Raw genomic sequence first — 24,790 nt, forward strand, 5'->3', positions numbered from 1 at the left:
TCGACCCGCTTTCCGCTCTCCGGAAAAGAATCGGAGATAAATCACACAATTATTCCGGGACAGCGTTCAAACTGTTCAAAGCACGACACGAGATATGTAAATGAATGCCATTCGAGAGTCCAGACATAATCTGCATGTGAGGTCATAATGTGCATATGAGAAATAAATGATTCAAAGCGCGATACATCCGAATTTTAATAGAGTCGTTGTCCCACGTGTCGCAGTGAGACGATAACCTCGGAATTCGCGTCTCTTGCCTCCGTTTCGATTTCTACTCCGAATGAGTGAATCGCTTGGAGAGACGCTTCGATGAATAGCTTGAACCTCTCATTAAGCGGGATTAATAATCAATTGAGTAATTAAAGAGAACGATCGCGCATTTGGCGTTCTCACTTTGCTTGTCTTTCGGGGTACGATCACGCGTCTTTCAGCTGATATTTATTTTGCTCGCGTCACTATTCGCTCGTTCGGTGAAAACGCACGCAGCGGGCGCGTGATCTAGCGAGTCGTTTGATTTTCCGTTTGAACTTATAGAGGTGTTATATGTATATGAGAAATAAAGAGGCGCACACACACGTGCAAATAAATTTGAAACATTTACGACGAATTACGTGTTACGTGAACGAGCGAATTACATGCCTGTTCTTTAATTTAACGAAAAACGGAATTGTATTCGTGGATGCATATTTCAGTCATATATATAAATAAATCATGTTTAATAAATTCATTTTAATAGAATTTTTCTATGTTCATATCGGAAAGACGTTATATATTGCCAGTTACAGTCGATTTAAGCTACTTTAATTGTCATTTTAATAGATATCATAAATGTGTATAATGTCATAGGTAGGTATATCATAAATGTATATCATAAATGCGTATAATAATGTTTATTCATATAATCATTTGTCGAGAATTGCATATATATTTTGTTAGTAAAATCTATATTTTATAATAACAAATAAATTTTTATTCATTATTCAATGGATAAGAGAATAACGAATAAATTTTTATTTATCAATCGTCAATCATGGAATTCATGCCCATCCCTGATTTGGGCCAATCGCGTGTTTTTGTTATCGCGCGCGTAGTAATTTCGGCAAGTACACCGCGCCCCGCGGCGGCCGCGCGAAGGAATGTAAGGGGTGGGGGACAGTTCACAGTTTCCATCAGGACACAGCGCGATACGGCCGCGAGGCGCGACGTCGCCACGCGGCGTAGATCCTTCTGACGACCTTCGATCAGCTTCGATCGTAATCGTATTCGGTCGCGAGCGAGCGTGATGTGTGTAATGTGGTGTGATGTGCGAAAAATACGGGTTAATCGTCGTCCAGCATGGTGTACGCGACGCTTGCGGAGCCTGCGTTTTCTCGTCGCCGTGTCTCGCGCATGACGGTGGAATCCCTGGAATATCGACCCGCGATCGAGGCCGGTGTGTTCGAGACAATTTTGCATCGTGGTACACATCGGAGGCATCCGAATACCGTGCCTCGCCTCTCCTGTCCTGTAAGTACGCAACGCTTCATATTCGTTCGTCGCGAGTAATTGCGCTCGCGAATGCGATCGCCATGTCGATGTCGTCCCGTCGAGAAGCTCGCGCGGTTTTCGTCGCGAGCGCGATATACATCCGCCATGTTTCCCGTCGGCGCCGTTTTCCTGGAAGACGCTCGTCGCGGCCGTTTTTTTCGGGTGACGGGACAAATATTTATACGCGAGCGTTACTTCTGTAGTAACTTACGATAATTCCTTCGCGTAAACGGGGATATGTAGTAACTTACGATAATTCGATTCCACGTAAATGAGTTGCACTGTCGCGGTCGCTGTCTCGCCGCATGCTATGATGACATCAAAGCGTATACGAAGCAATAAACAATAGCCGAAGGCCCGTACTCTCAGCTCACTTTTATCATAAATGCGCGCATTTAACATATAGTTTACGTTACATGTACTGTAGAATCTTAGAAGTAAATGCGCGCATTTATCGATAAAAGTGAACTGAGAATACGGGCCGAAGTCTACTACGGTCTGCAGACTATATACCGTTGTAGAAATTGGATGCAGGGATATAAATTTAGTTCACCCCCATGCTATTATTCTTTCCCTTTACATTGAAACATCTCTGAAATTGGTTCGACGCACATAGAGCGTAACTAACGTTTCTTGCTGTTTCTGCGTTACATATACGTTACTTTCCTTTTGCATCTGCCGGAAATCCGACTGAAGTTGATTAACGATAAATCGGGAAAAATATGCGAAGAATAATGTTTTACTTATTGGTGTTTGCTAACATCAAGAAGATCACCATTAAGAAGTTAATATAATTATGTCTTGCTCAATTTAGAAATTAATTCGATCTGAAAATTAAATAATTATTATTTCTTTATCTTCTGTCGGCACTAAGCGCGGTTTAACACAACTTTTGGTGAAAAAGGTGATGGTGCAGCGGTTGGACAGCTTCTTCGCGAGTATCCTGTGCAGTGAAAGGAGGAGGAGAAGGAGGAGAGACCTGACGTCCTGAGAGGAGGAGGAGGAGGAGGTCCGAGAGAGACATCGGGCACCGGCGGAGCAACCCTGGGGTAAGTATCATCTCTTATCTGCATAAAATTAATAGGTTTTTCCCATTTATTCGGACTGTTTTATTTCGATAAAAATAATTAGAAAAAAAGAAATTATTTAAAATTTTATAAAAATTTATTTTTGTAAATATTTTTTCCGGAAAATAGATAATTATATCAGTGAATCTAATTAAAAGACAAATTAGATGCGCGTAAAATTATGTGTATCTTTTGAAACATTAATCATTTTCAGCGCCTTTAATTTATATCTTTCGTTTTTGTTACAGTATCATCGTAGCTACGTGACCGAATTACTCCGCCCGTTGCGCATCGGATCGGTGAGTGACGAAATTTTTATAGTAGTATGGGGTAACGGATTTGCGAGACTAATATTAGGTATATTTATGTATTGTATCCATATAATAGTACTATAGATAAATGCGACTTCTCACAGATCCGTTGCCCTAAAATGGATAGACTAGATCAGACTAGGCTAAATAATTAATCCTGGAGCATCATTTATCGATTTATTGTGCTACGGGTTACGGGAGAATGCACCCGTAAGCACATACGTTATGTCGGTGCATTATTTATTAATGCATCTAATGTTCTTTGTATCGCAGAATATGCCAGTCGCCTGAAATTTATAGGCAAATTATTTAAATTTGGCAAATATACACGGAGAAAAAAATTATGTTGTATCAATAGGATTAGTCTAATTGGAAATAATCTTGTTAATTCAATACATCATGCTTTTATTTTAATAAAATAAGTATTTCTTTTAATCAAATAAGTATTGTTTCACTAATACTGTTACTGAATTAACAAGATTATTTCCCATCAGACTAATGCTATTAATACATTATTTTTTCTCTGTGTATATTTTATTATCAAGTATATAAAGATATTAGTTGTGATCTTTCTTATACAAAATTAAAATCAATTATTTAGATTTGTTACATTAATTACATTTATCAAATTTATTTTTAAAATGATTAAGATATATAGAAAAGACGAAGAACTAAAATACCAAAATATAGAATAACATTTTTCGGATATAAAATTTCACTTCAGTTTTTTGTAACTTTTATATTTCGTGCCCCGTTTCGTGCAGAATAAAAAATTTTAAAATATTTAAATTTTTTATATAGATACAGTTAAAATAAATAGAAAATAATTTTTTTTATAGATAGACAATAGATAGTTTAATTACAATTAAAGAATTAAAAAATATTAAGAGATATAGGTATCTGTAGATAGAGTATAGATAGGTTTAATAAAATATAATAAATTGAACGTTTATATAGATAAGAAATTTTTTGATAAAACACAATTAATAAATGTGTTTCTTTATTTTCTTTTCTCTCTCTCTTTCTCCTTCTCTCTATCCCAAATATTCCTTCAGGATTAAATATTACATAAATTGGTGCAAAGAAGCAAAATGTATTAATAAATTTCATGTGCATGCATTACAAATGAAAAAGACCAAAAGATATTTTGATTCATGTTGCATATTCCACATAAATCTTAATTATTGTACATGTATATATAGATCACATTAAGAAGTGTTAATCGTATTTATTTTTATTGTTTACATAATGCACCGATTTTATCCTAATCTTTTATAGTCTATCCATATAGCTTGGCTTTGTATAAACAAAGCAAAATAAAATAACGTGAGATCCAGTGAATATTTTGTTGCCGGACAAAATCATTTTTTATGTAGAATTATCTCAAAGTTGATAGTTTTCATATCAATTATATTAAATTAAAATACATAATATAATTGTAGATACGTATTTTCGATATGTCATATTAAATATAAATTTGATATTGAATAACAATTTGCGTTATAATAACGAAATATTTATATAGATATGTATATAAGAATTTGTAAAGACAAATGTTACAGCGTAAGAACTTGATAAATTCATTATATTGATTGCGATATTAATTATGTGGAGAAATTATTAGTCCCTTTGGATCTCACGTCATTTATTCTGAATATCTCACTTGATATCTAAAGTGAGATTAAGTATTCGTGATTCGGTTCGTGGTTCGGTTCGGTTTATACTAAACATTGTTTGTTCATTTATTGATAAATAATTTATTGATCGAGTCATCGATTAATTTTTGAATTTCTCGTGTTTCTACATTATATTAATGAAATCTCAAAATTAAAATTTTCAAATAAACATTCTATTTCAGGAACTTCTTTTTTCATTATATTATTTATTTTACATTAATTACAAGAAACAAGCTCTCCAGATACTCAAACAAAGACATGATATAAGGCAAATGAGAGCTATACTCTGATATTAAAGCGAGAGATTTAAAATTTGTTTAATAAATTTTAAACCTTTCGTGTATTTCCAAGTACACGAATTTCCCAACATACTAAACCGCGCGCCGATTTTTTGTCGGACTGAAAACACAGTTTTCGTTGGAGCATTAGAATCCCTTATCTCCCCCAAACGATTAAATCATTTGATGCTAATTTTAAGCATCTAAATTGATATAAAGCATTTATTGCGAAAAATATTTATTTTACAATTGTTTAAATCTTCCACTATTTGGTCCATTTTATAGTTGAAAATCGACAGTATCCTCAGTACCTGCCTGATCTTTTTCATCATCATATTTCCGATTTCTTTTGATCCACATGCTAGAAAAAAAAACAGGGTATTATTTAAAAAAGTACTCATAAAACATACATGAAAACGATAAATTATCAGTATATTATGCACTAACGAGAGAAGGTTACATTTTTCAGACAAGTGTGAAGTTTATACTGTGAACTGTGTGAAGTTTGCTGCCCGAGCCGAAGGCACGGACAGCAACCACACGAGTCTAAAAAGTCTTCGACCCATGGTGCACACGATATTTTTCACAATGATCCTTATGAATTTTATCAGAATGACCCATAAACGTGGCAAGGTCTGAAACATCTACATCATTCAGATTTAATTGGATGCAATATGTTGCCACGTGTTTTCGCAATATTGTGCCACGCAATGTAGAAGATTCACTTGCATTACACTCTTCTGAAAATTTTCGTATTAATGCGCATGCTCTGAGATACTTATATCTTTCTTTATCAGATCCAGGCAATCCAAAGATATATGGATTTTTTTCTGGTGCTCGAGTTTGTTTCCGAAATTTTAAAATTAAATTTATACTTTGAAATAAATTGTTCGACAGTAAAACTGGTACTGTACGTCCCAATTTGCCTCTTATGCAAAATCTTATATATTTTTCGGCAATTTTTCTATTTTTTGGAGACAATGATTTATAAATGTCATTATACATATTTTTATTTAATTTCTCATAGTTATTAAGTCCTCTATGAGAACTCTCAATTTCTCCTGCCTTACGTCGATTAAATACATGTATGGAAGTTAATGTTGCTTCAGCCAAAGAAATCCAGTGGCAATAAGAGAACGATTGGTGTAATGCCTCAAACGCTTCAGTTCGTTTTTTTTCTAAATGTCTGTACAATTTCCGAATATCTTCTACTGATGGAAAGTTAACTTTTTTATGCCTTCCAATGCCTCCTCTTCTAACACTCCTCCTCTCCTTCCACTTCTACCCCGATCCCTTCCAAGTAGTTCTTTCTCTCCTGCTCCCGTCTTCCTATTATCCTTCTCCTCTTCCATCTCTCTTTCATTTCTTCCAAACACTTTCTCGCTATTTCTCCTCCTTTACCTTCTTCCAGTTTTCTTTCAAACTTCCATGCTCTCTTACTTGCTCTAGCTCTCATCTTCTCCCTTTCCAGTTCATCTCTAACCATATATCCTGGCGTCCTCCAATTTAATCCGAGTATCCATCTAAGATATCTCTCGTGAATACCTTCTACCTCCCTCCTTTCCTTCCATCCCCATATTTCTGCCCCGTATCCCATTACCGTCCATATCAGGGTGTCATATAACCAGATCCTTCTTTTCCAGTCCTTTTTCCACATCCTTTTCCCTATCTCCCACACTTCCCTCATTACTCTTGCCGCCTTCCTTCTTCTCTCTCTGATGTGCGCCTCCTGTCCTCCATTCTCCTTCAATGTATACCCCAGGTATTTGACCTCCTCTAATTTCTTTCCCTTCCATCTCCAGTCATACTTCTTCTTCCTTCCTCCTCCCTTTCTAAACCTCATTATCTTTGTCTTCTCTATATTCAGTGTTAAACCTTTCCTGTCTAAATATCCCTCTAGCCTGCTTATCATTGATCTCATGTCCTGTTCCTCCTCCGCCAATAATGCTATATCATCCGCATACATTAGAGTGTATATCTTCTCTCCTCTCAGTCTCACGCCTCCCCATCCACCCTTCTTCATGTAATCCTCTATGTCTGCGATTAATAGATTGAATAGTATCGGGCTTAGTGGGGATCCTTGTCTCAAGCCCTTCGCCGTCCAGAATGGTCCTCCACTCTCTCCTCCCCTTCCCACTCTACTTTTTGTTTCTCTCAAAACCTCCTTTACCCTGTCTATCAGTCCTTGTCTCACTCCTCTCTCTCTCATCGCCTTGATTAATACTTTTTTATCCACTGAGTCAAATGCCGCCTTCAAATCCACAAATAGTACTGTTATCTTTCCTTTCTCTTTTCCTAGTTGTCTATTTACCAAGTAGTTCAGTGCGAATATTTGATCCATCGTCCCCATTCCTTTTCTAAATCCTGCTTGATTATCGGGAATTAAGTTCTTTGTTCCTTATCCTTTCGGCTAATACCGCCGTGTAGATTTTGTACATCGAAGACATAATAGTTATTCCTCTATAGTCCTTCACTTCTCGCCCTTCTCCTTTTTTTACTATTGGAATTATCTCACCTTCCTTCCATTGCTCCGACCAGCCTTCCCCCTTCCAGATCCGTTTGCATATTTCCCATATCCATTTTACCATTTCTTCTCCTCCGAATTTCCATGCCTCGTTCTGTATCCCATCCTTACCTATTGCTTTTCCTGTTTTCAGTTTCTTTATTACGTTTCTTACCTCCTCCAGTTCTATCTCTTCCTCCTCTTGCCTGCCCCCACCTCCTTCTCCTTTCACCACCCTGTTCGCCACTCCCCCCATTAATTCCATGAAGTATTCCTTCCACTCTTCCAGCTTTATCTCTTCGTTTATCTTCTTCCTTCTCTTCCTCACTCTACCTATCAATTCCCAAACCTTTCCTTCCGTTCTCGCTTCTCCTATGTCTCTAATCATCCTTTCTTTCTCCTCCTTCTTTCTTTCGCACATTTCCCTATACTCCTTCCTTCCTTTTCTATATCTTTCCACCTCTCCTTTTCCTTTTCTCCATTTTCTTAGTTCTCTCCTCACTTCTCTCTTTCTCTCCTTGCATTCCTCATCCCACCACCCTCTTCCGTTCTTGTTAGCCCTTCTCCCATTTTCTTTTTCATTCTCCTCTATTACTCTTCTTATCTTCGACATTCCTTCCTCTATCTTCTCTTGCAGATCTCTCTTTCCTCCTATCGTACCTAGTCTCTCCCTAAATTGCGTTCTTCCCTCTTCGCTCCATATCCCTCTTCTTCTTATTCTTTCTGCTTCTCTCCTTCTTTGTTTTCCCTTTGGGCTGCCTCTCACCCAGAGTATTAATGGGTGATGGTCTGAGTATACCCTTTCTCCTACTTCCAGTCTTTCCACTTTTTCTCTAACCTCCTCTTCTTCTATAACATAGTCTATAACTGTCTCACCTTTCCCTCCTGTTAAAGTTGTTATCTGCTGAGCCAGCTCTAAAATTGTCGGGGCAGCCTCTGATGTTAGAGGAGGAATTTCCTCTGATTCCTCGTTTGGAGGAATCTGAACTTTTTCAATTATTTCTTCCTCTGATTCCTAAAACACATTAATTATATATAATATATATTATAATAACATTAATTATATATTAATACTTACATGTTTGCCATGAAGCAAATTTTGCAATTTTTCTAAATCTGTTTTTAAATTTTTAATTATTGATGAGGTTTGTGATGAGGCAGCCTCAGTAGCTTTGCTACTGTCGACATTATTTTCCTGAGAGGCAGATTAAAAAATACATTAGTTATGTATTTATTATATATAATACATTAATCAAAGAAAGATGGAGCGTAGAGCCGTAACAAGGTGTTCATATATTCTATACTTCCGTAAAGAATTAATGAGCCTTTACTATTGTTATATTTATACTTACATTATTGCAGATGTTTCCATTTTTGTGACATTCACATGACTTGGTGCATTTCATTTTATTTCGAACGCACTTGCATTTATTTATACATCCGGTTGCGCAACGACAACATTTACGTGTTCTTGTCATTTTAAACTGTATAATCGGTTGAACGATTTAATTTTATAATCGTCAATGACCGTTCAATGACAAGTAATGACAACACCGAAAATTCTTCAGACTTGGTCCCTCGATCGTATCGCCTCGCGCGATTCGATTCGATTCGATACATCTTGATAGCTTTCCTTCAGTCTGTGTATACTGTCAGCAACTTTCAGTACTGAAAATCTCCCTCCTCATCGCCCTTTATGCCTCCGTTTAATATCATCCATCCTCTTTTTTCGATAAATTCCAGTAGCTTCCTGTCATCCTTATTTACTTTCTTGTCTTTAGATCTTCTCCCTTTTTCTTCCCCTCTTCCCTCGACTTCCTCTTCCCATCCTCCTTTCTCTCTCGTTCTCACGTTAAAGTCACCACCTATTATGGTCCTTACTCCTTTTTCCCCCTCCTCCGTCCACTTCTTCAAACCTTCTAACTTCTTGTCTATATCGTTGTAGGAATATTGTTGAAAATATGAATAAATGTCCTTTAATTTTAATTGTTTTTTGGGGGCCGCCCCGAGCGCCTTAACTATGAGCTCCCTGATATTCCGTGCGGTATGCGGCGGTGGCACGGGAGATCCTCTATTACCATGTCCAGATTGATTTAACCTCCAATAATGACCTTGTCCTGGTCCTTTACTTCCTTTGACGAATAATCGTTTATTCGTCGATAATTCGTATCTTACTCTATCCTTCCACTTGTCATATTTCCTATAATTTATTTGCATACAAAATTAACAATTTGTCATATCTTATAGCACGAGTTACTTCATCTTTCCGCATTATAGGAAAAACAGTTTTCCTTAAAATTTCATTTGCGGATAGATGTAATCTACATGCAATTTTCCTACCCATAACCATAATACATTTATTTTCTGCAAATTTTTTTTGCAAAAAAGCCCTTGCATTTAGCGCAAGCAGTAAAATCTTTAACATTTTTTTTTATGTTTTTCATTAGGACGTCAATTTTTAGGTCTCTTTCGGTGTAAACGAATGTTGACTAGACCTACTTCGGGTCACGATATAGGTCAGGCTGCAGTCAGGTCGCTGGGTGTAAACGTAGCCATTCTGTATACGCGCGCATCTGAGTCACTTATATGATTGATACCTGAAACAAATGCAAGTACAATAATTTTATGGTGAAACATACTGCGTAGTATGCAACATCACAAGCGTCCGTTTACAATGGCTCTGCATCGTACATTTGCTTATATGTTTAATAGTTTAGATTTCAAATTAAAGTCGTTTCCCGGAATGATTTAGAAACAATTTTACTGGATTTATAATTTAATGATTTAATTGATCCCGAACTCAAGTTCCTTCGCCCATTCACGCACAATGTGAAACATATGGGGTATTCTATGGGAATATCTCAAGCGGAGAATAGGATTTCAATCTTGTCTCCTGCTGCTTCTCCTCCTCCTCCTCCACCACGTCGACGTCCGCCCCGTCGAAAACATCCTCGAAGATCCAATCGTCGTCGTCGTCGTCCCATTCGAACATAATCTTGCGCACGATCGAGAAAATTCCGCTAATCTGGAAATAATATCCCTTCGGTCTTGACGCGAGCACGCACCGGTCTTCGCCACACGGTTCTTTTTCTCAACTTTTTTTTTCACTTGCATTCACCGATTTCTTTTGTTTTGCAGTATGTTATTGTACTAAATGATAGGTTCCTTCTCAATTTTTTTCATAATTTTATGGACGTTATTTCAGTAGATATCAACAGTTGAATTTTGAGTTTTCTTCAAGAATTGATATTTTCGGAAATTTTTAACTCAAAAGTTCTTCTATGTAAAAAAAATTTGTATACATGAAAAATGTTGGATTTTTCTTGTACTTTGAGGTGGTAATTTTCATTTTTTACCATATTAATTTTTAGTACTTTTTTTTCATGAAAAACGAATAAAAAATTAATTATCTCAGAAGTGCCATGCTGAAAAGAAATTTTAAACACATTAATCGGATTTTAAATATTTTATTCAACTATAATATATTCAATGTTAATGGTTGTTAAGGATCGAACATAGTCCCTGTGAAGTTGGCACCTCATTTTCAAAAATCGGAAATTTTATTAAGAGTTCCATTTGCACCCACAATAGTTCTACAGTTCCTGATAGATTTCAGAAATAGTTCCGTCGATTTAGATAAAAATATAACGATTGAAAAAAATGAGGTGCTAACTTCTCGTGACACCTCAAGTTTCGAAAATATTTATTTTTATCACGGAATTCTATAGTTCTTGAAGAGTTCTATAGTTCCTGATAGGTTTTAGCGATAGTTCTGGTCTTTAAGTATTTTTAAATAATTTTTTAATCTGACCGCTGGCACCTCAAGTTTCAAAAAAATTGATTTTTATCATGGAATTCTATAGTTCTCGAATAGTTCTACAGTTCCTGATAGGTTTTAGCGATAGTTCTGGTCTTTAAGTATTTTTAAATAATTTTTTAATCTGACCGCTGGCACCTCAAGTTTCAAAAAAATTGATTTTTATCATGGAATTCTATAGTTCTCGAAGAGTTCTACAGTACCTGATAGGTTTTAGCAATAGTTCTGGACTCTAAATAGTTTTTCAACAATTTTTTACTGTTACCGCTGGCACCGCACACAAGAGTAAAGTCAATGCGAGAGCAAAAACTATGCGAGAACTATTGGGGACTGTCAAAAAGTCGATCGGAACTGCCTGCGATTCATGACTTTACTCTTGTGTGCGGTGCCAGCGGTAACAGTAAAAAATTGTTGAAAAACTATTTAGAGTCCAGAACTATTGCTAAAACCTATCAGGTACTGTAGAACTCTTCGAGAACTATAGAATTCCATGATAAAAATCAATTTTTTTGAAACTTGAGGTGCCAGCGGTCAGATTAAAAAATTATTTAAAAATACTTAAAGACCAGAACTATCGCTAAAACCTATCAGGAACTGTAGAACTCTTCGAGAACTATAGAATTCCATGATAAAAATCAATTTTTTTGAAACTTGAGGTGCCAGCGGTCAGATTAAAAAATTATTTAAAAATACTTAAAGACCAGAACTATCGCTAAAACCTATCAGGAACTATAGAACTCTTCAAGAACTATAGAATTCCGTGATAAAAATAAATATTTTTGAAACTTGAGGTGTCACGGGAAGTTAACACCTCATTTTTTTGAATCGTTATATTTTTATCTAAATCGACGGAACTATTTCTGAAATCTATCAGGAAATGTAGAACTATTGTGGGTGCAAATGGAACTCTTAATAAAATTTCCGATTTTTGAAAATAAGGTGCCAACTTCACAGTGGTTCGAACATAGCAATCTCGATGTAAGCATCGGGCCGCGAGGTTGACCGCTACGTGCCTGCCGTCAGTCTCGTGGCACGTATTCGATCCGGGGTTGTCGATCACGCCGCCCCGCGTGGTTGATCACGCGTCGATGCCGCCTCACGCACAGGTGCGAGCATGCCGGTGAGAATCGGAGCACGGCGCAACTCCGGACACGCGCAGTGTCTTTGTTCGCGATAACTGCGCTCCTCGCGCAACGCCGTCAATCATCAGATCAATCAGAGAGCGCCGCGTTCCGGATCTCTCCCCCGTTTCCGTCTCTCGAGAACTCTCCTGGCGGAAGAGAACAGCCTCGTGGCAGACTCGTTTCGCACGTCTCCAAATCAAATAATTTCGGCAAAACGGCAAATATTCTGTGTGCGTGGTTTTTCCACCGATTCATGCGCGGCATTGCCGCCCAATAAGTTGTTAAAAGTGCGTGATTGTCAAGGAACCCGAGACGTTCTTTAACGCGTGCCCCTCCGCTCAACCGGAAGAAGCACGACTCTATATACTCCGAGTCGCGAAGAGCGGTCAACTGCTATCTTCGAGGGTGACTTTCCTGCTCACCAGGTGAGCTCGCCTCCGATCACTATCATCGCGTCGCGTTCGAGATCGTCGTCTGCCTCGTGGACAAGATCTCCGTATCGCGTTTGCGGCAGACAACAGATGAATCAAGATTTTCGATCGATGCGAATTCTGACAGTGTACGTGAAACGGTCGTTCGACATCGAGCCCCGATGCAATTCATTACTGATGGCCACGGAAGTCGTTCTCTTATTACGTCGAGACTCTTAGCATTCGTCGATTCTTAGTATCTATTTTTGACACAAATGAAATACTTTTATCACACGTACGTTTGCCGAGTACTTAAGCTCCGAATATGAACAGTAGACGGAAAACATTGGCCACAATAGGGGCATTCATAATGTGGTGGTTCAGTTATTTTAGTGAACAAGTTTCGTATGGAGGAATTTTCATATAGAGGTAAAAATGCGTAATACTACAAAAAGGTGTTATATCCGTACAAAATTACCTTTCTTCGAGGTAACAACATAATACATATACGCTACTACGCGTATACTTGGCGCCTTTTTTTTACTTTTTTTTTAAAAAAGGTAATTTTGTACGGATATCATGCCTTTTTGTAGTGTTACGCATCTTAATCTTATAAACAATATATCTTATAATCTTATAAACAATATGTACAGGGTGTGAAGCTAAAGGTGTTACAGACTATTATTTCTAAAGAAAACAATTTAAACAGAATGATAAATTTCTTTCGCCAGTACATAGAATAACAATTAAAGTAATTTAAATCGACCTGACTGGCAATATATATAACGTCTTTTCGATATGAACATTGAAAAACTGTGAGCCAACTTGCTTTGTCGGATTCACACAGAACTTTTTTCGGATCAATCATCGAGACATTATTAATTTCGACCATGGGTTTTGGTCAGTTGATGTAATTTCTAAATTAAATAGTTTAAATTTTTATTGCGAAAAAATATTACCCCAGCCAGGGTTTGAACCTGGAACCTCCCGTATACCGTGCGGGTGTCGTGCCAATTCGACCACTGGGGCTGTGGTAATATTTATCGCAATAACAAACTATAAGATGGAGCACCGATTACTAGGTCGACGGTGTATAATAAACAGAATGATAAATTTCTTTTGCCAGTACATAGAATAACAATTAAAGTAATTTAAATCGACCTGACTGGCAATATATATAACGTCTTTTCGATATGAACATTGAAAACGCAATAAAAATTTAAACTATTTAATTTAGAAATTACTTCAACTGACCAAAACCCATGGTCGAAATTAATAATGTCTCGATGATTGATCCGAAAAAAGTTCTGTGTGAATCCGACAAAGCAAGTTGGCTCACAGTTTTTCAATGTTCATATCGAAAAGACGTTATATATATTGCCAGTCAGGTCGATTTAAATTACTTTAATTGTTATTCTATGTACTGGCGAAAGAAATTTATCATTCTGTTTATTATACACCGTCGACCTAGTAATCGGTGCTCCATCTTATAGTTTGTTATTGCGATAAATATTACCACAGCCCCAGTGGTCGAATTGGCACGACACCCGCACGGTATACGGGAGGTTCCAGGTTCAAACCCTGGCTGGGGTAATATTTTTTCGCAATAAAAATTTAAACTATTTAATTTAGAAATTACATCAACTGACCAAAACCCATGGTCGAAATTAATAATGTCTCGATGATTGATCCGAAAAAAGTTCTGTGTGAATCCGACAAAGCAAGTTGGCTCACAGTTTTTCAATGTTCATATCGAAAAGACGTTATATATATTGCCAGTCAGGTCGATTTAAATTACTTTAATTGTTAAAACAATTTAATATTTTGCTTAGTTTTTTATAAATACATTGCCGGACATTGCTTTTATGTAAAATATGCATCTATATTATGTTGCTTGTATAAATTATTTTTTTTTACCAACTTTTAAAAAAAATAATATATAAATATCTTTAGCACCTGTAGGCCATCGTTTCTTTTCTATAATTTTTCCATCATCAAATTCAATCCAAAATGTCCTTTCTCTACACATACTTGTATAATGACCATCTTCAATAGATGTACCCTGATGAAATATAGTATTCATTACTTTATACTGCTGTTTAGCTATCGATATCTTAGTTGTTGGTATGGCAGTTAAATTAAATGTCTGTGGTATTTTCACTAATTTATTATCCTGTGACGAGAACAAAATTAAATGAATGATAACTATTTCTTTCGTCAACGTTTCTAAATACTAGATTTCCTGCACAAGATTGGCATGTTTTTCCATATAATGGACCCCAATTTAAAAATGTATTCTTTAATAAATTATTAAGATTATAACTTTTCTTCTTCAAATTATTAATAGAAATTGGAACAACTATGTTGTTATCAGTAATAATTTTTGTCGTATAACCACATGAGTTGCTAATGCACTTAGTAGTACAAGTAACTTGATGCCCGACCAAATTTCTTATATAATTATATTTTGTGCAAATGGCAATAAGAAATTCAAGAGCGTCTCGTTTTGCCGGTTTTTCATCATCTCGACTCGTAAAGCGCTCTCCTAAATCTGTCCGTATCGCATCAGAATTCAAATTAGGTAATCGTTGGTCATATTTATGCGCTAATATACTTAAATCATCGTTATCAACTTTAAGCAACACTTTCCTAATAATACTTGACTGCAAGAAACATTGTATTACTGAATTTGCGTAGCATGAAACTCCATCTTTATTTTGCAAAGCAGGTATCGGGCTCAGCAGTACTTTTTCCAGCTTGTTGGTCTGACTCTTGACCGGCATTGATTATTTTCGACAATGTCCACGGAACATCTTTTACTTTTCGAAAACGTTTTTTCGAAATAGTAATCGTTTGTGCTTGCGGTAGAAATTTTTGTTTTAGCCGATTATATTCGATAATAGCTCTTTCACTTGCCGTTACAGATGAAGGATCAAAGTTAATTAAATGCAATCCATCCAGAGACGTTACTCGGGATAACGCAACATATACCTGACCACAACTAAATATAGAATTGCCTATATCCATAACAGCGTTTCGTAAGCTTAATCCTTGACTTTTATGAACGGTTATGCCATAACTGAGAGTTATGGGAAATTGTTTTCTGGTAACATATGCTCTCTCCATTACTTTAAACTTGACACTTACTCTTTCAATAGAATACTCCAAACCAGACGGTAAGAGAAGTTTAATCTTTTCTACATAATCAGTAGACGTATCCCGCACAACAGAAATAACTGTACCAATTGTACCATTTACGAGGCCCAAAGTGGCATCAATATTGCGTCTTATCATAACTTTCGCTCCAATTTTAATTGTAATTTGTTTCGAAAGCCCATCTGTATTAGTATTATCGTCTTCATTATCCGTCAATCGCTTTACTACTGTTCGTCTAATATATTTATTACATTCAAACGTATCTTCAGCAATTAATAATATTTCTTTTGAAGCAATACGACTTAGCATTGCAGTGTTAAGAACATCGCACACATAACGAGTAGACAATAAACAAACAGTATCAGACGGCAAATTATTATCAATAAAATTACATAATTCGTATAATCTTGCATCGAAAGACTCATCTTTCAATGATATTATTCTTCTCTCGAGAATCTCAGAATCAGAAGGTGTCAATAAACCAACACGAACTCTCGAGAGTAATTTACGATAAGATCCGTCTCCTAGGTGACGCATATTGATCGTCAATTCATCATATTGAAATTTTTGCCACAACCATTCCTTATTAGTAGTCCCCACACAGCCAATATATTTATCAAATTCTGCTTTTGATAATGACGAGGGGTTAGGCAGTGTAGATCGGATGGGCGGCGGCGGCTGTACGGAGGGTGGCGCCGGCGGCTGAATCAACGGCTGCAACAGCCACGTCAGTATCTGCTGCTGTTGATGCTGCTGTTGCTGCTGCAGTTGCTGCTGCTGTTGCTGTGGCTGTTGCAGCAGCATCTCTATCATCTGCTGCCGGAACATTATATCCAAAACAGGTTGTTGTTGGGGTTGATTAAAACCCAATGGGCCGCCAACTGCCTCACCATTCTGACCAGGTAGTCGTTGGTCGGACTGTTGAGAAGGATGCTCAGGTGCGTGTCGTGGCGGAACAAAGACAAAATTTTCACGTACAGGAGGTAATTGAAGCAGATCTCCAAATAAAAGAACATGCTTTCGACCAAAGAAATCGTCTTCCATGGTATCAAATATTTGACATAGTCGTAAATTTATGTACATCAAAGTTAAATTAGATATCATTGACACTTCATCAATTATAATAAGAATAACATCTTTCAGATCTGCCCGTAAAACTTTCAAAACGTGATCAGATAATAGTGTATACTTAGGAGACTGATCATGTTCAACGGGTAACTGCACGACTCTGTGAACTGTCAAACCACCGATATTAAACGCCGCTATACCAGTAGGTGCTGCTACAACAGTATCCTTGTTAAGATTTTGTTTTATCCAGCATTTAATTGTTTTAATTAAGAAACTTTTACCAGTACCTCCTTCTCCGCTAACGTATAATAGTAATTGTTTATCATCCGGCGATGTTACGGTGTTGATCACGTTGTCAAATACTCTTCTTTGATCTGCGTTCAGATTTGAAGTCATTTCAGATACATCGATTTCCTGATCTAATTTGTCACCAAGATCCTTAAAATCTTGCATCGCTTCACCAGCCTCAATATTTTGAACACCTATTGGATTATCAGGATCATCTTGAGACTTATGCTGTTTTTCCAAATCATCTAAATGTTGTTCAACTAATTGCTTCGCAGTTTCAAATGCTTTTTGCACTTCCTCTAATTTTTCATGATATTGCAATGCTTCCGTAAGATATAACTTTCCCTTGTGAAATGCTTATGTATATGTATCACATCCGTCTTTAAGATCTTCTATTTTCCGCCACGGTTTAAACATGAGCACTATGAGCAGTAATGAAAAGAAATAATTTTCCGGCTGCGTATTGATATTATATTTATAGTGATTAATAAGACATCTACGCCGTCGCCGTTTAGATAATAACCATTCTCCATCATGTAGTATTCAATATTTTTACCTCGTGGTTTATTTTTCAAAATATCATACCACTGTACAAACTCATATAAAAACATAGATTCCAATTCTTTCGGTCTCCGTGGATAATGTTCACCCAAGTAGAACAAATCAGTCATGAAAATATCAAAATGACATCATTCTGTAATCATTTTTTACGCGTCATTGTGACGTCAAAATGGCCCATTAGATGCATCTAATCTTAACTAATCACTACTTCTCTTTGACTTTTATTTGATCTTTTCGTTGTTCTATTTAAGAATATACTTGAAATATGTTATGAGAACTGAAGAAAATTATGACTGATCATGCAATTTGTAACAATATATACTGTTACTTCGTAAAACAGCATATCACAAGTCAGTCATTTCAAACTGATTCTTGACGTTGACCATATGATGACATAAAATTCATCCATTTTAATGTCACCTTGACGTTTCTGTGATTAACTTGTTCTACTTGGGCATCTATTATAGATGGACAAAATATATTTGTAGAATCTCCGTCAAGAGCTTCAATTTCCTTATAAGTTTTAACTTTTCTACGTCGTATCTGATTAACATCTAACCATTTTATAGTCGTATTTGGATCAGTCCCCCATAAAGAATTACTTAGCAATGCATCACAAGCTTCAAGACTTCCACATTCCCTATGACTCGTGGCTTGCAAAACATATTTCCAAAGTTTTGTACACAACGATTCCTTTTTCTCATTTTTACTATCAAGGACAGCATCAGATATTTCACTTTTTCCTGGTTTATTTACGTACTTAGTGATATACCAAGTAAGCAACATGGATGATTCATTTACATATTGTATATCGAGATTTCCTTCTAATAAAGTAAGAAGAATAGGATTATAATCATTTATATTGATCTCAGCATGTTTTCGAGGAAGATAGTAAAGCCTACTTCTATGTTTCAATCGTTTCCTACCTTCTATCGAACTTATGACATCTTTCAAAATCAACGTTTCCGTGACAGGACGAGGAAACCCGAAACGACATACACGAATCGTTTTAACATTTGATATAAGGCGGTATTAGTTTTACATGATTTTTTTTCATATAAAGGATAAATAGTATATTGCTCGTAATAATCATTATTTTCGTCAAGAACCTGAGTTATCATTGCCTTACGCTGATCATTTAAAGTAGCGTCTACGTTGTTTTCTTGCGTTGGACTTTTTGGACTCGATTCGTGTTCGTCATCCAAATCAGATTCAGTAGCATTTTCTGTCTCCTGTATTTCAAACTCTGGATTGATGATGTTTGTAAAGAAAAATCCTTACAACTATCTGGCAATACAATATGAGAATATAAAGGATTATGTTCTTTTAACCACACTAAAGCGTCAAAAACCTTGTTAACGTCTACCATTTCTTCCCAGATAATTTTTGATTTTGTCGGAATACCTCTAACACGTACGAAGTACATTTCGTGATTGGTATTAATTGGATCAGTATCAGGACATATTTTGTTCAATGTTTCTTATAAAGGTAACGGTAAATGAAACGTTCTACCTTTTACTTTCTGTGCCATTTGTCTGTGAGGAAATTTCTTGTTACTAACAGGTTTCATTGAAACGACAGTTTGAAAAGCTTTAGCTCTTTGTATGAGAATTTTTTCAAACTGGTTAAGACATGATATTACTTCAGGTGGATCATGTACAAAACGATCATTTAAAACGCAATACGCAGGCATTAATCCGTCACGGAATTTTTTTCACAGTAATGACATGTATTGCGGAGTAATATTATGTTTTTCTAAATGCGTCATTAAATCTCTCCAAATTGGAATATCTATTCGTGCTTTAAGCTTATTAAATTCAGAGACACTTCTTTTATATAAAAGTCTCTCACATGATGCACAAACATATCGAGGTGTGTCCATGGAGCGTTTAGTAAAAGCCTTAAATGCGTTTTTAAAGCGAGACATGATTTCATCTTCACTCAAAGTAGTACGATTCTGCTGATGTTTGTACATATATGCTTTTTGTTTTGCCGAAATTATAATTTCGTTTAATGTGTTTAAATCAACAGAAGTTAAAGCCTTCTCCAGATTTGACATTTTGTCGTATAAACTTGTCATTTGATAAATTAAACGTTTAATATATCTCACCATTGGAAAATGAGGTGATAATAATACAACAGGAAGAAATAGAGCTTTGCAAAGAGTTGCATCAATGTAACAAGCATGTGTGTGACCCTTTCTATCAGAATTCTTTATCGTACATGTATGAATATTTTTTAACAATTATGGTATTTTCTTTAAAGTACAGGTACATATCGTTTTGAGGAATTTTTCATAACGATCGATTAGAATCTTCATCAACGGATCATCATAAATTTTACACAAAGCATTGCATAACCATGATTTTTTGACTCGTGCCTGTTGCAAAGGTAATACATTCATAGTTTTACCTTTCTCGTTAATTACCAACAGTTGTGATGAAGTAATGTTACGATATGTGTCGATAAAATAATTTTCGGATGAAGCTGTATGTCGCGATGTGCCACATAATGCACGTATTTTATCGTCATTTATAGAGCATTCATCGGCAAGAGTCAAGCACATTTCTGATTTCTTTTTAAGTAAAGCTAATATTTTAGAGATCTTGCTGACAAATCTTGCTGACTATCTCGAATACGCATACACCAACGTAAGATTCTTTCGGCTTCTAATCGTCTTTCAGTAGGATTTTTAATATTAAGTTTGTCTTCAATTGCCACAGGAATAATGGCATGGTGGTCGTCGTCGTCGTCGTCGTCGGTTTCGCGACGATTGTCGGGCGGCATTGGTCTGAGGTCGCGTCTTTTGTCGCGGCGTATCTTCCTCAGTTGTTCCGTTATATTTTGCACTGTCATTGTTTGTCTGCCGCGCACCGCGTCTTTTTTGATCACGCACCACGCATAGTACTCCCCGGTGTGTCGTACGATTTGCATCGGGAATACGTCCACGTGCGTGGCGATAAAATTGATCAGTTCTTGACGGAATTGACGTTCGTCGTTGACGCGCACCGTCATTCGCGCGACGCGCGCGAACGGTGTGTCGGGTTCGAGGATGGTTCGCGCGATTCTTTCCGGTGGAAAGACATTATGCATTACGGCGCGAAGTTCTTGTAATGGGTGGGATCGGTATTCTTGTAAAAAAGGCCGTAATTTTAAAGGCCCTTTCATAACGCAGGTAGTAACATTGCGTTATCCTGTTCGTTTCTATGCTCGATAGTTTTTCGCGGGTGAGCAATTGTGAGTACGCCCACGACGCATAGAGCACGACGAGGAATCTTATGATTCGCCATGTTCCGTCATCGTCCTCCACTTCCTCAAGCGTGTTGATATTTTATATTACGTCTCGCGCGTGTCGAACCGGGTTCACGAAACACGACTTCAGAGCGGTCGTGTATATCGGATACAGAAAATCGTCCGTTTGGTCGTCCAACGGACGCAATCGTGTCATTCCTCGATGTGCGGAGGCCATCTCGCTACCGTTGGAGAACATGTTTCCCGTTATTTGGTAGTTGAATACGGGATTTATCCCGTGCGCGAAGTACTTTAGATCGGTTGCAAGGTTAGGCTAGGACGGTAGTATAGCCCTATTTTCAATTTATACCGTTCTGAAACATTTTCATATTATTTCAAGTTCCTTTTTACAATCGTTTCCGTACTATTCTTTGAAATTATTCTAAGTGCCTTTTTACAATTTCTACCATTTTCAGACCAATGTTTCAAATTATTCTAACTCCCCTTTTATAATTTCTGCCATTTTCGTACCATTCTTTCAAATTATTCTAACTCCCTTTTTACGGTTTTTACCTTTTCAAGATTATTGTCAAAAATTATTCTAAGTCCCATCTTACAGTTTGTACCATTTAATAACATTTCCTTAAAATTATTCTAACTCCCTTTTTACAGTTTTTACCATTTTCGAATTAATCTTTCAAATTATTCTAACTCCCTTTTTATAATTTTTACCGTTTTCTAACATTTCCTTAAAATTATTCTAACTCCCTTTTTACAATTTCGGCCATTTTCGTACCATTCTTTCAAATTATTCTAACTCCCTTTGTAGTTTTTACCGTTTTAGGACTATTCTTTCAAATTATTCTTTCTTTTTACGGTTTCTACCATTTTCAGACTAATCTTTTAAATATTGTAACTCCCTTCGTATAATTTCTACCATTTTCAGACTAATCTTTCAAATATTCTAACTCCCTGTGTACAATTTCTACCATTTTCGGACTATTTTTTAAAATAATTCTAAGTACTTGAACAATTTTTACCGTTCCAAAACATTTCCTTGCAATCATCTACAGTTTCCATCATTTTAGGACTAATCTTAAAAATAATTCTAAGTCCCTTAACAGTTTCTATCATTTTTGGACATGTTTCAAATTATTCTAACTCTTTTTTTATAATATCTACCGTTTTCGGACAAATCTTTCAAATTATTCTAACTCCCTTTTTACAGTTTTTACCATTTTCGAATTAATCTTTCAAATTATTCTAACTCCCTTTTTATAATTTTTACCGTTTTCTAACATTTCCTTAAAATTATTCTAACTCCCTTTTTCTAATTACTATCATTTTCGTACCATTCTTTCAAATTAGTCTAACTCCCTTTTTCTAATTTCTATCATTTTCGTATCATTCTTTCAAATTATTCTAACTCTCTTTTTCTAATTTCTATCATTTTCGTATCATTCTTTCAAATGATTCTAACTCCCTTTTTACAATTTCCACCATTTTCCGACTATTTAATAAAATTATTCTAACTCTCTTTTTACAATTTCCACCATTTTCCGACTATTTAATAAAATTATTCTAACTCCCTTTTTCTAATTTCTATCATTTTCGTACTATTGTTTCAAATTATTACCCGTCTTGATTCATCATTCAAAATAGAAATTGCGTTAATTTGTAAAATTCCTACCGTTTCGAAACCCTTAATCTCACTAGTCATATTTATAAATTAGAGCCCCCTCGTAAGGGTATACATTTACTGAATTTCACTACTATTGTGGGACAGTAGATTGCAATGTATTATTCTAAAGATTCTTATCTATTCTTCCCGTCACTCCATCGGGATTGCGGTCGGAGATTGCGGAGATTCGCGGCTGCCGCGACACTGCTCGTGTCGTTCCGTCGTGGAAAAAAGAAACTCGAATGGTGTACGCGTACGTATAGGCGCGACTCTTTTTTGGTTGCTCCCGCTGCTGTCCGCGTTCGTTTCGCCGAAACAAAATAGCGTTAAATCGGTTAGAAAGAAATAACGAAAAAAATTGTACGGTGCGTCAATGGAGGGACGCACGTTCAAGCCCCGCCACCGCGCGACAAGGTGACGGCCACATCGGCGGGGGGGAATGGAAGGGAAAGGGAAATTGGAATAGGGAAGGGAATATTACTGTATTATTTTTTTATGTGCACGCATATCTACCCAGATAGCACTGGACGTCTTATGGACATCAATTTGAAGTCCAGTTTTTATAACTGAAAAAATTTGAAAAAGTGCAAAATATTTCATTTCATAGGATTGCCCTCCATAAGAAATGAAAGACATGCAACGCGATAACTCGCGCATGTTCACTTTTGCATGCTTGTTTGCCGCAGACTCGTCTTACGACTTGCCTGTCTTTGATTCGTAATGCAGCGATGTATGTATATATATATATATGCAGTTGTGATATATGACATAATATATGATATATATATAAAGAATATATATATATATATATATATATATATATATATATATATGTATATAGAACATTATATATATTGTGTACATGTATGCATTTTTTATTACTGAAAATATTTGAAATACTTAAAAATATATCATTTCACAGGATTGTCCTCCATAAGAAATAAGACACGCAACGATAACTCGCGCGCATGTTCACTTTTGCATGCTTGTTTGCTGCAAAGACTCGTGTTATTTTATGCTGATAGGAATATTTGGAGAAAAAAACCAAGCAGATTCAATTGACGTTGAATAATTATCGTTGACGATAATATTGAATGCAATTAAATCATGTTTGTTTTTTCTCCAAGTATCCTCATTGAAATAACAGTACTGAAATAAAATTTTATAACATTTATGTACGTTTTCTCTTCATTGAGAAAAATGGCTTTCACTCCTTTCTGTAAAAGAGATGCAAGTGGACGTCCATGTGCTATCTGGGTATTTACGTACCTATTTCCGTAGTTAAAAATCGCGGCACAATTGTTTTATTTACGTGAGCGAAAAACTTTTTGGTCGCGGCACAATTTTCGTACCAGCTCCAACATGTCGCGGTACTCGGCACCGAATTGTTCGCTGTGTAATCCGGCGCACAGCTGAACGAGTCGGTAGCGCAGATGCGAAGGCGTAAAAGTCGCGAACACGGGCCGCGAAGCTATGAGAGACGCCCACGAGTTTAAGCTGTTGGGGTTACACGTTGTTAGGGCGTGTCTCATTATCAGTGCGTCCATGTGTTGCGTAAAGTCGCTTGTTCGTATTCTCTTTTTTCGATCCGGCTTTTTTCCGGTGTGGACCGTTCTCGGTGATCTGACCGAGGTGGTGGTCGAGTCATCAATTATGATTGGCGGTAAGGCTGCTGCTGCTGCTGCTTTTTCTTTCAACCGCTTGGAGCGTCTCGAGGTCGAGGTGGCCGAGGTGGTCGAGTCGTCGATGTTTATTATCGGTAAGGCTGGCGGCGGAATCAGCGGCGGCAACGGCGGCGGCGGCGGCGGTGGTGACGGTGGTGACGGTGGTGCACGGCCATTCTTGTCGGATGACAGGCTCATGGATCGTGGCGCCACAGCAGTAGCAGGAGGATGACTACTAGTGGCGGTGGCGGCGGTAGAAGGCTGTTGACATTCTTCGTCGGTCCACTCGAAGGGCGACGGGACGACAAACGTTCCTTTTCTTTTTTACCAACTTTTGGACGGCGCGACTGATATTCGTCTTGGTCGTCGGACGAGACGAACCGTCCTTTTCGTTTTCTATTAATTCCTGGTAGCCGCGGCTGAGATTT

General features: G+C 36.8%; 1 long non-coding RNA gene across 1 annotated transcript; it reads left to right on the plus strand.

The window, feature by feature from the left end:
- The first annotated feature begins 1,176 nt into the window (after positions 1-1,176).
- On the plus strand, positions 1,177-3,329 carry LOC139768908 (uncharacterized). The gene is made up of 3 exons (XR_011717450.1): positions 1,177-1,506; positions 2,432-2,576; positions 2,843-3,329. It is a non-coding gene; the product is annotated as an uncharacterized lncRNA (long non-coding RNA).
- The last annotated feature ends 21,461 nt before the right edge of the window (positions 3,330-24,790 follow it).

The sequence above is a fragment of the Temnothorax nylanderi genome, unplaced genomic scaffold (genome assembly GCF_030848795.1).
Source record: "Temnothorax nylanderi isolate EJ_2023f unplaced genomic scaffold, tnyl_v1.0 TNYL_tig0019_pilon, whole genome shotgun sequence".
NCBI classification, from domain to species: domain Eukaryota; kingdom Metazoa; phylum Arthropoda; class Insecta; order Hymenoptera; family Formicidae; genus Temnothorax; species Temnothorax nylanderi.